The 14,480-nt window shown below is 38.8% G+C and overlaps 1 protein-coding gene across 1 annotated transcript in view; it reads right to left on the bottom strand.

The window, feature by feature from the left end:
• The window catches only part of LOC307131743 (uncharacterized protein), a 676,237-nt gene extending 669,330 nt beyond the window's left edge, over positions 1-6,907 (bottom strand). Inside the window, exon 1 of the mRNA XM_079825581.1 lies at positions 6,552-6,907. The gene's annotated coding sequence lies outside the window, so the exon portion shown is untranslated. The remainder of the gene's footprint in view (positions 1-6,551) is intronic.
• Between the last annotated feature and the right edge of the window lie 7,573 nt (positions 6,908-14,480).

Raw genomic sequence — 14,480 nt, 5'->3', positions numbered from 1 at the left:
AAACGAACGAGAGGAGCTCGAGCGGTCCACGCGCTCCCGCCCCCCTCACGCGCGTACCGCATCCATCACTCTTGACATTTTGTCACTGTGTTCTACAGTACAGTATATAAACTGAAGCTACAGTAAGTTGTTCAAAAATTTTCATTTTGTCTTCTTAATGATTAAATTTGACAATTTTCTTCTAGAAAGACAAGGTGTTTAGGTGGAGAAAAAACTTCTTCTTTACCTTGACATGTTTCGACTGCAACCTGCAGTCTTCCTCCACCTGAACACGTTGTCTTTCTAGAAGAAAATTGTCCAATTTCTACAGTATGTTGGTTCTGATCTACTTCCTAAAGGAAATAAGCCTTTCATTTATTTGTTATTGTTTTGTTCAACTTGATGAGTCACAACACAATGTGATGTATTCATTTCTGTGTAACTACACATCACTACACGACAAGTGCTTTGAGTTGTTGTTACTCAATAAAAGAGTTAAGTAATTCAGTAGCTGACTTTTTTTTTATACTGCAATCACTTGTAGTGTATTTTCGTTTACTGTTGTGAAATGGAAAATCAATAATCGCTAATCGAGAATCGTTAATAATCGAAAATCGACTGTAATCGAATCGGGACTTCAATAATCGCAATCGAATCGAATCGGGAAATCAGACAGATTAACCACCCCTAGTAGATAAACGGTTTTGATTATTTATATAGGGTAAGCAGGAGTGACACAGGAACTGCAGAGCTTCTTGATCAACTACAGAAAGAGGAGTGGACCACAAACTACAGTTTACATCCTCTGTGAAGCTCAGTGTGGATGCTGGAGGTGCTGAACACAGCGCCAGCTTCTTCTTTTTTTTGCTTGCGGGACACCTGTCGCTCTTTTTTTGATCGCCTTTTTATCGTATCATATATTTCAGTAATTATCATAAATTAGGTATCATTCGAAAGCTTACAAACTCAAAATTCATCCTGTGAAAACCGTTTTGAAATGGCGTTATCATGGAAACGGTACTCTAAATTCTTCTACTGGGCTCCTCCCCCTAGTGGGCAGTGTCAAAACTAAAGGGAATGTGTGACACCCGGTGGTTAATTAAATGTTCACATTTTAATGACATTTATTTAGTGGCTAAAATAATAGACCATATAGTAATTTGCACATTTTACCGTAAATATTACAGATAAAAGTAAATAATGAGTAGTTTCCTTTTGAATAAAGAGTTTTAAAAGTTTTATTCTCAAACGAGAAGTCATGACATATACGACATACAATTAACAAAAACACTTTTATTTAAACACACACATTAACACACTTTACACAGGGCCTTGGGATCCCAGACAAATCAAAGTTTGGTTTGCTCGTGCAATCCCAGTGATACCAGCCTTTGCAAATAACACATTCAATCAAATATTCAAATACAAATATATAATACAATTACATTTACAACAAGCCTGTATTATTAAAACTGTCATGTTCAAAACATAGTGAAAAATAAGTGTCTGCTTTGTCTGGTGTACAGCGATATTTATTGGCACAAGCCATCTTCTTTGGAAAAGAATCAAGGTTATATTATACATTATATTGGTTAGCTACAGATATATAAGAGTGAGTGTCGTCTGACTCAATTATTTTTATGTGCATTGCTAAGGGGAATGGAAGGTCTTTGCTCTACATGCCAAAAGAGATATCATTAAATATTGATTATTCCTGTGATTTTTGTTCAACAGAAAATGTTGTCCTTTTTTGTAATTGTGTAGCCTATAGCCTACATAAAGATTGTTTTGGGTGGATATGGAACATTTTAGAAGGAAAACATACTATGATATAGCACGTTTTACAGGGTTCCTACGGGGTTTGGAAAAGTATGGAATTTGATTTGAGTAATTTCCAGGTCTGGAAAAGTATGGAAAAAATATTTATGTTTCCAGACTATTGTCCCTATTTCATTTTCTAAATATAAAATTAATAATTTCTAAATGTATATAATAAATATATACACAATCGTTTTTTTCAATGAATGAAAAACTTGTAGCCTAGCTATGGCAGTAAAGGTCAGACCTGTGTGTTCCTTCCTTTTCACAGTTCAACAGTGGTTAACACAGCACTTTGTAGTTTGAGAAAGCAAGTTGGGTTTGAGGATAAAACATGGTGGAGTCGATGGTGGAGTTCTTAAAGGAATAGTACACCCAAAATGAAAATTTGTCATTTATTCACCCCCATGTCTTTCAAAACCATAAGACTTTATTATATTAATATTTTTTATATTTTAAATCTGAGAGATTTTAGTTCCTTTATTAAAGGACTAGTTCACCCCAAAATGAAAATGTCCTAATCATTTACTCACCTCAGTGCCATCCAAGATATCCATGCCTTACTTTCTTCAGTGAAAGATAAATTAAGTTTTTGAGCAACCAACTGGGTTGGTTGCCATTTTGGATGGCATTGGGGTGAGTAAATGATTAGGACATTTTCGTTTTAAGGTGAACTAATCCTTTAAATATCTTCATGTGTCCAAGATTTCCAAGATTAACAAAAGTCTTATTAGTTTAGAATAACATGAGGGTAAGTAAATTATGATAGAAATTTCATTTTTGGGTAAATTAATAACCCTTTAAAAAAATTGTGACTGATTTAGCATTTTGATCGTTAAGGTCACAAAAGGCAATATTTTAATATAGGATTTCTAAATATTAGATAGCCTACATACAGGTTTTGACTCAGAGTGTAACAGACTTGTCGGTGCCGATAGCATTGTGGGTAAGTCTGTCGCCATGTAGTGCTGTTGTGCTTCGGGAGACCCGAGTTCGAGTCCTGCCTCATGGACTTTTCCCAATCCCGCCCCCCTCTCTCTCCCACCTTACTTCCTGTCTAGCTACTTTCCTATCCTAATAAAAGGCAAAAACGCCAATACTAAATCTTTAGAATGTAACACTTGTTAGCAGTTGAATTTGAAAACAATTTATCAGAACAAGTTAAATATGGTCGGAAAAAGTCTGGAAAAGTATGGAATTTTGAAATGAAAATTGTGTAGGAACCCTGGTTTTATTATGCAGGGACAATTTCACATCCAGAACGGGCCGTTAGGCTATCCATTCATAAATACAGTCGTTTGCTAAGTTAATTTTTTTTTATTTTGAACGAATCGATTGAATGAAGCATTTAACTCATTAAGGCAGTGACTTGCCATCTCCTTTGATTTTAATATAAAAAGTTGTATTAGTCCTCCTTTGTTTAGAAAAATTAAATGGATTTACTTTCTCAAATGGATTTAGGATCACATGAAGTGTGCAGTCTTTTACTCTGAATGAGACTTAAGCAAAAATTTACATACTACAATATTGTTGCCAAAAAGAAACATGAAAAGACGAGCATGTTGGTGATGGATTGGAAGGATCCACCTCAGAGAATATTGACCTGTGAACTGCATTGAATGATTCACTTTCTGCTGCTCAATTATTCAAATGACTTCAAATTGATTAACTTCATATAGTCCTAAACGTGTTTTATGTTTTAATAGTCAGGAAGAGACATGAATCTTTCAACTTTTAGTATGCAGACTTTTTTATTTACAAAGGTTAAAGGTGAAGAGGGACGAAGATCTGCATTAGGAGGAGTTGTAGTTGCGGTTGTGCTTATTGATCCTCAAGTGCTTCAGTTTCGGATCGTTCTTGTAGCGTTCAAGCAGCAACTCTTTTTCTCTCCGCTCCTTCTCCTTGATTGTTTTCTTCTCCTGCTTTTTTTTGGCTTTCTCCTCTGCCCAGGTGAACAGAACAAGTGGCACTTTTCTTTTGCACTTTGTCTTGACGTTCACATCGTGCTGGGTCTCGTTCTTGGGACCGTCAGCAGAGGCTGCACAGAAGAGCTCATCCAGCTGAGAGGCATCATCCGAATGGCCTTGTATGGCCTTGGAGTCTCCCATTTCGCTGGGGTCACTTTCCTCTTCCTCAAAGGCCTGGACCTTCACAGCTTCACTCGCCCACGTTTCATCCTGCACCTCGCTGTCCTCCTCCAACCAAGCAAACATCTTCCTCGGTTTGATTTCAGCCTCCGGCGTTTGGGGGCGTTCAGACTTGATTAAGTCACTGGCCCGGATGGTCTTCTCTGTGTACTCCACATACTCGTTCTCCTCATCCTCTATGTCGATCAGCATGAGTTGTGGAGGTGGCTCAGACAGGGAAGAAGTGAACGTCTGAGGCTTCCGGCTGGGAGGACGTCGCAGAGCAACAACTTCATCAGGTGCAGGAGTGGGGCTCGGAGGAAGTCCTTTGGGATGACGCACATCGGATAAAGAGCATTGGAGTAAAAACAGTTCAGGTGCTGGAGTGGGGCGTGGAGGATCCGCCAATGGAAGCATCTCGGATGAAGAGCATTGGAACGAAACAACTTCATCGGGACATGGAGAAACCACCAACAGTTTGGGAGGATCCACTTGAAGCGGAGAGCATGGGAGGGATAACACATCCTCAGGTGCTGGATCAGGTTTTCTCACTGGCGGCAGGGGTTTGAAGAGAGCGGCTGGTAGAACGAGGTGTCCGGAGACACTCGGAAGCGTTGGTAGATCTCCCTCTATTGGGGTTAAGAAGGAAGATCTGATGGTAGTATTCAGAGGTTTGACCTCCACAAGAAGTGGCGTTGGCTCTGTGATCTTTTGTTCCTTCCGTTTTTTCTTCTTCCTTTTCTTTTCTCCAGCTTCTCTAAGCTCACTTTCTCCCTCTATAAACTTTTCCAGACTGCGCATCTCTCTTTTTTTCGGGTGTACACGTCCTCTCTGCTTTATCTTTTCAATGCTGAGTGTTATTTCAGCCTCATCTTCATGACTGCCTCCCTTATTGATCTCCTCTTTTTTCTCCTCTCTTTCTCCAAGCGGGTCCTTCTCAGGTACCTTGCGGCATCTCTTCCTGTACTTCCTGTCCTTGACAGTGTAGTCGAAGGCCTTACACTCCTCTTGAAGTTTCTCTGCCGCTAGTTCTTGCGCTGCATACTGCTGTGCTCTCTGAGTTGTCTCCCTTCTGAGCAAGAAGTGAGCAAAACGCTCAAACAGTTGCCTCAATACACTGCTAATCAGCGCCATTATGGACACTGAATGCTTCAAGTAAATTCAATATTTGACGTTGAAATCTGCAGAAAGTCTTGAAAGTCTTTCGATCTGTTCACACCTAACACACCAACAGCAAACTAGATTCGGAACTGCAGTTTACAGCTGCCAGAACGGAATCTCCACTATGATGTCACAATAGTGAGCTCAAACATCTGAGCAGCTCCAGAAGCAGCAAACAAACATATTCACACCATGGCAACCAATTAAATACTGTTTCCAAACGAGTTTCCCAAACACTCCTCCCCCTCCCTGAATATTAAACTGAGATAGCAGAAATAAATTGAGTTCCCTGGTTTTAGATTAATATTTAAAAATGTATTTTAATTTTTTCAATCAATTAATATTTCAACATTAAAACTGTTATATTTAAAACATGAATCTCCTAACATATTTTATGCACAGTTTTTGGTAAGTTTCTCTAAAAAAAATTACATCTTCAACAGTGTAATTAGATTACTAACCACTTACTACTTATTTTCTAAATCCCATATCAACTTCGACCAGTTGAACAATACAAAGATAGACGTGAAACTCTTTTAATTCTTTCAAATAAATAATATAAAATTGCATAAATTATTCTTGAACTTTTTAAAGGGAGAAGGTTACATTACATTTGTTTTACATAGAATTGTTAGTCTATACCAGGGCTGTCCAAAGTCGGTCCTGGAGGGCCACTGCCCTGCAGAGTTTAGCTCTTACTTGCCTCAACACCTGTCTGAAAGTTTCTAATATGCCTAATAAGACCTTGATTAGCAGGTACAGGTGTGTTTAATTGGGGTTGGAGCTAAACTCTGCAGGACAGTGGCCCTCCAGGAGCAGGATTGGACACCCCTGGTCTATACAGTATTTAATGGAATTACATCGGAAGTAACTGTAATTAAATGAAAGGGTTAGTTCACCCAAAAATGAAAATAATGTAATTTATTACTCGCCCTCATGCCGTTCCACACCCGTAAGACCTCCGTTCATCTTCAGAACACAAATTAAGATATTTTTGTTGAAATCCGATGGCTCAGTGAGGCCTCCATTGAGAGCAAAGCAATTTACACTCTCAAGATCCATTAATGTACTAAAAACATTTAAATCAGTTCATGTGAGTACAGTAGTTCAATATTAATATTATAAAGCGACGATAGTATTTTTGGGGCGCCAAAAAAACCCGAAATAACGACTTGTATAGTGATAACCGATTTCAAAACACTGCTTCATGAAGCTTTGGAGCATATCGAATCAGCGAGTCGATTCAGGGGTTCTGTTGATTTGATTGGTAATAGCCATATAGCGTCTTTTTATTCTGAATTTATTGATTTAATGTAAGAATCTGACATGAAGAGTCCACATAGTCTATGACAATACATTTAAAAATACTGTTCAACTCTGGCTTTATTGCTCAGAGTTATTTCAGGGATTTTCAGGGTCTCTCAACAGAGAGAGCACGTCCTTTATTTTATGTAAGGGATAATGTACATCTACGGAAGTGAACTTTACAGACACGCCTGTACTTTTATTTACTTTTGTTTTATACAAAATATTCAATCAACTATCACAAACTATGCACCATTTGAGAGCTAAAACACTCAAGATTCATGTTCTGAACTTGTTTTTGCAATAAATACACCAGAGAGGAAAGGGTTAAATGAAATGCTGAAACACTGGCTATTTAAACATGAACAAAATAACCGCAGTACTCCTCTTTCATCTCCTATCGTTCAGATCAGATCGGACGAAACCAAGAAACACCCGCATACATGTCAGTGTAAGGGTCCACTCTTCACAATGCATCCCACTTTTTAATCCAAAACAACAAAATAATAGGGAAAAAAAGTATCCAGATGCATGTTTACTAAATTCAAGCATTAAAATAAAATCAATTCAGATTTATTTGTATAGCGCTTTTCATATCATTACAAAATTTATGATTTATATCAAAGCAGCTTCACAGAAAATGCATCTACATTACAATTTAAATTGATTTGTACATGCTATGCATTTCAGAAATGCACATATACAGAGCACACAGATTAGCTAACTATCTATTATTTATCAATATAATAACTATGGCACAGAAATAAGAATTCATTTTGTTAATGAATAGGGTATATAGAGATGAGCATGGAAGAGAAAACAGTGTCTTCACTTTTTACACATTCACTTCCCACATATAATTGAATGAGGAAATGAAAAACAAAAGAAAACAGCCACAACAGACTAGCATGTTGACTAAAACATACATTTTGCTCTCCTTTCTTTCTGGCCAGCAAATTTCTCAATGACTCTCTGATTAAACTAAAGTCAGTCATCTCAGTAGTGTCATGACGTTTGCATTGTTCAGTCAGATATTTGAGGTCTCTTACCCCCATTGTTGTCCACAAAACTTTAGTACCAACACTTTGAAATAAAAGACAGGGAAAGCAATAAAGGGCATTGCTAACAACACACCCAGCCAGCCACCTACGTTTCTCATAACAAGCGCGTGAAGCTCCGAGTGCAGCTTCATCCTCTGTCACTGGCCTGCTGCTTGATTTTGTAAATCGCGTTGGTCCGGTTCGGGATCTTCCAACGAACGCCTTTGGTTTAACTGCTGCCATCTCTACGAAACTGATCATCGTTTTGGCGGAGTCGGAGGGACTGTGTCAGTGGCCAAGAACCGAAAGTTGAATGACAGGTGATGAGAACCAATCAGATAAAATAACACGCATCCAATTCTGATTCGCCAGGGACGCAACGACCTGCGTCCGGAGGAGGATCTTTAAGAACCAATTAGAGACCAGATTCAGGTCACATGCTGCCCGTATATTTTTATACTCAGATAGACATCCATTTGTCCGGCGTCCCTCACGCATGAAACATATTGAAGAACATATAAAATAGTTAACCCATCAAAGCCAGTTTTTATTAAATGCTGAGGCTCTTACTAACAGCCAGTTTGAGTAAACAATTTTATTTTTATTTCACTTTTATATCATTTTTGTATACATGTATATTTCTGGAATTTTGATGGGGGCGGCGCCCCAGCGCCCTCTATTGACCAGCCACCACTGATGGACATAGTAACCAATCAAAAGTTGTCATCTTGCGCACTTTATGTCAACAGAAACTGCTATTGGTTACGTCTTCATTCACGTTCACAAATCGGCAGGCGCTTCTCAGTTTACGCCAAGCGGCAACCTCCCGCAGTTTCTCTTGAAGCCAATACGGAAGTGACATATACTGCAATTCATCGACAGGTTCCAAAAGGGAGCAGAATCTCATTGAGCCCCATGTTAAAATGGCCAACTTTACAGCAGAATAAAACATGTTTACAGCCTGGTACAAATTGTGGTTTTGGTCTTTACGGCTTATTTTGCCCTTCATGACAACTGTGAGGGGGTGAATTTTTTTATAACTCATTTGTTTACATTATATAAAGCATTAAAGTTCTGCATAATTAAGGGCGTGGCCACTTCGAGTGACAGGTGGATAGCCATTTATCTGCTGTCTGTTAGTCATCGTGTCACTTCAGCTCCGCCCACGTCCCGCCTTTTTGCCCATTTTCTGTTATCTGGGAGTGACGCGCTGCCAACGGCCATCTCGTCCATACTTTACGCTTCAAAACTGCTCATCAGAATCCTATGGGTGACGTCACGGACACTACGTCCATATTTTTTTAGTCTATCTTTTACGCACACACCGGATAGGAGCGCGCAGACCCTATGACAGAATGTTTTTATCAACTAAATTAGTTTTTTACAATTTGTAAATTCTGTAAATAGTTGCTTTAGTTTTTCAGTAACTGTATATCCATTATAATTAGCAGTTTATTGCAGATTTATTTGAATGAAAAACCACTCTTTACAATTACAAATGTTCTGGAATAAAGGGCCTTTTTGAAAGGACTCCTACTTTTCTTGACGTAAAAGCTTACAGAAGTAAAATTTTTGAGAGTATCATCCTCAAATTTGAATCAAAACATGATCAGACATTCAGTTTTATATTTAGGTTATTTTCAGGCCCTTAAGTCAAGTCAAGTCAAGTCAACTTTATTTATATAGCGCTTTTAACAATGTAGATTGTTTCAAAGCAGCTTTACAGTGTTAAACAGGAAAATAATGCAGCATAATTTTATTCAGCTGTATAGCCATTCTGGAAAAATTTCAAGTATCATACAGTGGGCTTTAGATCAATAATTTGATCAGTAATTTAGTTTAAATGGTTAATTTAGTTTATTATTTAGATGTATTTCGATGTTTAGTTGAAAAATTTAGTGTCCCCAACTGAGCACGCCAAGCCAGAGGCAACAGTGGCAAGGAAACCAAAACCCCATTAGGTGACCTAATGGAGAAAAATAAACCTTGGGAGAAACCAGGCTCAGTCGGGGTGCCAGTTCTCCTCTGGTCAATTAACAAACAGCGTATTATTATTATTATTATTATTCAGGCAGTTTTACAGCTCGGAGGTCATAATAGATCAGAATATTCGAGGGACCGGGGGCAACATGCTGGAGACGGGTTTATTGAGGATGATGTTGATTAAATCATTATTAAAGTGCAATATTCGAATGATCGGAGGCAACACGCAGGAGACGGGTTTATTGAGATGCCGTGTCGATGAGGCAGTTTCAGGGGGAGTCTAATCACGGTCTCCCAGACACTTCGGGGTCCTGTGTTGGTCTTCTCTGGGCGCAGGTCCACCATCTGATCTGGATACGGCCCGGATCCGGCTGACTGCAGTAAACCTCGGGATAAAACAGAGAGACTAACATTAGCGTAGATGCCATTCTTCTGATGATGTAACGAGTACATCAGGTGTTATGGGAAGTGTTCCCGGTTCCGGCTGACCTAGTTAATGCAGCCTAACAATCATTTCATTGAAAAAGTGTTTTATGTGTATGCCACAGTAAAGAGATGTGTTTTTAGTCTAGATTTAAACTGACAGAGTGTGTCTGCTTCCCGAACAATGTTAGGAAGACTGTTCCAGAGTTTAGGTGCTAAATAGGAAAACGATCGACCGCCTGCAGTTGATTTGGATATTCTCGGTATGATCAACTGGCCAGAATTTTGAGACCGCAGTAGACGTGATGGAGTATAATATGTTAAGAGCTCGCTCAAGTATTGGGGAGCTAAACCATTTAGTGCTTTGTAAGTAATAAGTAAGATTTTAAAATTTATGCGATGTTTAATAGGCAGCCAGTGCAGTGTTGACAGAACTGGGCTAATATGGTCATACTTCCTGGTTCTAGTAAGAACTCGAGCTGCTGCGTTTTGGACCAGCTGGAGTTTATTTATTAAGCGAGCAGGGCAACCACCCAGTAGAGCATTACAATAATCTAACCTTGAGGTCATGAACGCATGAACTAACTGTTCAGCATTTTGCATTGAGAGCATGTGCCGTAATTTAGATATATTTTTAAGATGGTAGAAAGCAGTTTTACAGATGCTAGAAACGTGGCTTTCAAACGAAAGATTGGTATCAAAGAGCACACCCAGGTTCCTCACTGACGACGAGGACTTGACAGAACAGCCATCAAGTGTTAGACAGTATTCTAGGTTACTACTTGTGGAGCTTTTTTGTCCAATAATTAAAAATTCAGTTTTTTCTGAATTGAGTTGCAGGAAATTACCAGTCATCCAATGTTTTATATCAGCTATGCATTCCGTTAATCTTGTGAATTGGTAAGTTTCTTTAGGGCGTGAAGAAATGTAGAGCTGAGTATCGTCAGCATAACAATGAAAACTAACGCCATGCTTCCTAATGATATCTCCCAGTGGTAGCATGTACAGGGTGAAGAGTAGCGGTCCTAGCACTGAGCCTTGCGGTACTCCATACTGAACTTGCGATCGGTGTGACATATCTTCATTTACTACTACAAACTGATAACGGTCGCATAGGTATGATTTAAACCATGATAATGCAATTCCACTAATACCTACATAATTTTCGAGTCTATTCAAAAGAATGTTGTGGTCGATAGTATCAAATGCAGCGCTAAGATCGAGTAACACTAATAGAGAGATACAGCCACGATCGGATGATAAGAGCAAATCATTTGTAACTCTGACGAGAGCAGTCTCAGTGCTATGATACGGTCTAAATCCTGACTGGAAATCCTCACAGATACCATTTCTTTCTAAAAAGGAACATAATTGTGAAGACACTGCCTTTTCAAGTATTTTTGACAGAAAGGGTAGATTTGAGATTGGTCTATAATTGACTAAATCTGTAGGATCAAGTTGCGGTTTTTTAATAAGTGGTTTAATAATTGCCAACTTAAAAGTTTTCGGTACATATCCTAATGACAAAGATGAATTAATGATATTAAGAAGAGGATCTATGACCTCTGGTAGCATCTCTTTTAATAGCCTAGTTGGTATAGGGTCGAGCATACATGTTGTCGATTTTGATGATTTAACGAGTTTAGCCAATTCTTCTTCTCCTATAGCAGTGAATGAGTGTAATTTTTCCTCAGTGACACTACAATGCTCTGTCTGATGTGATGCTGTATTAGACGGCTGCATGGTTAAAAATTTTTTCCTAATATTATCAATCTTACATGTGAAGAAGTTCATAAAGTCATTACTGCTGTGCTGTTTACAATCATCAGAAGTTGAAGCTTTATTTTTGGTTAATTTAGCCACTGTATCGAATAAATACCTTGGGTTGTGTTTGTTTTCTTCCAAGAGAGTTGAGAAATAAGCAGATCTAGCGGTTTTTACAGCCTTTCTGTATGTGATCATGTGCTCTTTCCACGAATTACGAAATACCTCTAATTTTGTTTTCTTCCAGCTGCGCTCCATTTTTCTGGCTGCTGTTTTAAGGGCCCGGGTGTGCTCGTTGTACCACGGCGTTGGACTATTTTCTTTAATCTTCTTTAAGCGCAGAGGAGCAACTGTGTCTAAAGTACTGCAAAAGAGAGAGTCAATAGTTTCTGTTGCAACATCGAGTTCTTCTATACTATCTGGGATGCTGAGCAGATGATACTGATGAGGGAGATTATTTAAAAAGCAATCTTTAGTAGCGGCAGTGATTGTCCTGCCATTTTTAAAGCGAGGGGGCGGCTTTGCAACCTTAGCTAAATTAAGTATACATGATACTAAGTAATGATCTGAGATGTCATCGCTCTGCTGCAGAATTTCAACGGTATCAACATTTATTCCATGTGACAATATTAGGTCTAAAGTATGATTATGGCGATGAGTGGCTCCTGACACGTGTTGCCTAACTCCAATAGAGTTTAGTGTGTCTTTAAATGCTAATCCCAATACGTCTTTTCCGTTGTCAACATGGATATTAAAATCACCAACAATTAGTACTTTATCTACGGCCAGTACTAACTCTGATAGAAAATCAGCAAATTCTTTGATAAAGTCTGTATTATGCCCAGGTGGCCTGTATACAGTAGCTAACACAAATGTTGAACGGGTTTTATCATGTACACTACATAGCGTTACATAAAGCACCAAAACTTCGAAGGAATTATATTTGAAACTAGACTTCTGAGTAATACTGAAGATATTATTATAAATTACAGCAACCCCTCCCCCTTTACCTTTCAGACGCGGCTCATGTTTATAACAATAATCTTGGGGGGTGGACTCATTTAAGGTAATGTAGTCGTCAGGTTTTAGCCAGGTTTCTGTCAAACAGAGCACATCTAGATTATTATCTGTAATAATATCATTAACAATAAGCGCTTTTGGGGAAAGGGATCTAATATTCAGCAACCCAAGCTTTATCAATTGTTCATCTGTATTATATATTTTGTTTATTTGTTGGACGTCAATTAAATTTTTACTGTTGAATGGTTTTGATGTTTTTTTGTATTTACTAATTCGGGGAACAGACACAGTCTCTATATGATAATATCTAGGTGAAAGAGTCTCTATGTGCTGGGATTTATCTGACTCCGGTAACGTGAGACAGCTAGCAGACGGTCGGTTTAGCCAGTTTGTCTGCTTCCTGACCTGGGCCCTAGTGAGTCAAGGTTTAGCTCTAAGACTATGTGCCAGATTACTAGATAGAAGAGCGGCACCACCCCAAGAGGGATGGATGCCATCCTTCTTCAACAGGTCAGGTCTGCCCCAAAAACTTTTCCAATTGTCTATGAACCCTATGTTATTTTGCAGACACCACTTAGACAACCAGCCATTGAGTGATGATAGTCTGCTAACTATCTCATCACTCCTTTTTACCGGGAGCGGTCCAGAACAAAAAAAAAACAGCCTCAGACATCGTACTAGCGAGTTCACACACCTCTTTAATGTTAATTTTGGTGATCTCCGACTGGCGAAGTCGAACATCATTAGTGCCGACGTGAATAATAATCTTAGAGAATTTACGATTAGCTTTAGCCAGCACTTTTAAATTTGCTTTGATGTCAGGTGCTCTGGCTCCCGGTAAACAAGTGACTATGGTAGCTGGTGTCTCTATCTTCACGTTCCGTGTAATAGAATCGCCAATGACTAGGGCACTTAAAGGGTTAGTTCACCCAAAAATGAAAATTCTGTCATTAATTACTTACCTTCATGTCGTTCGACACCCGTAAGACCTCCGTTCATCTTCGGAACACAAATTAAGATATTTTAGATAATCCGATGGCTCAGAAAGGCCTCCATTGGCACAATGCACTTTACACTCTCAAGACCCTTAAAAGGTACTAAAGACGAGTCTGATTTCAAAACAATGTATCATGAAGCTTCGAAGCGTTATGAATCAGTGAGTCGATTCAGCGGTTTGGCTCGCCAAAGTCACGTGATTTCAGCAGTTTGACACGCGATCCGAATCATGATTCGACTCACTGATTCATAACGCTTCGAAGCTTCATGATGCTGTGTTTTGAAATTGGTCATCACTATATAACTCGTTATTTAGGTTTTTTTGCGCACAAAAACTATTCTCGTTGCAGGTTAATTTCATGTGCGTGATGCTGACGCAGGAGCCGGCCAATACTGAGCCAGCGCTCTGACGCAGAAAACGGAAGTGCTGCACTGTGTTTACAACATGGACAGTGTTAGAGTCTGACATGGAAGAGAAATTGTTGAATGTTATTTTTGTTGGGTTTTTTTGTGTGCACAAAAAGTATTCTCATCACTTCATAACATTAAGGTTGAACGACTGGAGTAACATGGACTATTTTTACGATGTCTTTACTACCTTTCTTGAAAGTTGCAGTCTATGTGGGGCCAGAAAGCTCTCGGATTTCATCAACGATATTTTCATTTGTGTTCTGAAGATGAGCCTCATTACTTTGAGAATTTTCATTTTTGCGTGAACTATCCATTTAATGAATTTGAGTGTAATTATTGAAGGTTAAAGGTCGCCTACTTTACCTGAATCCCACTGGCCCACTTTATCTTTATCCCACTTTAACACATTCAGCCAAAGTTGCCGAGCAATACTTGCACCTTACAAGAAAACCGA

Source organism: Gobio gobio (assembly GCF_949357685.1).
Source record: "Gobio gobio genome assembly, chromosome: 9".
Taxonomy (NCBI): Eukaryota; Metazoa; Chordata; class Actinopteri; order Cypriniformes; family Gobionidae; genus Gobio; species Gobio gobio.
Note: the sequence above shows the minus strand (reverse complement) of the source record. Positions and strands in the feature narration are given on the sequence as shown.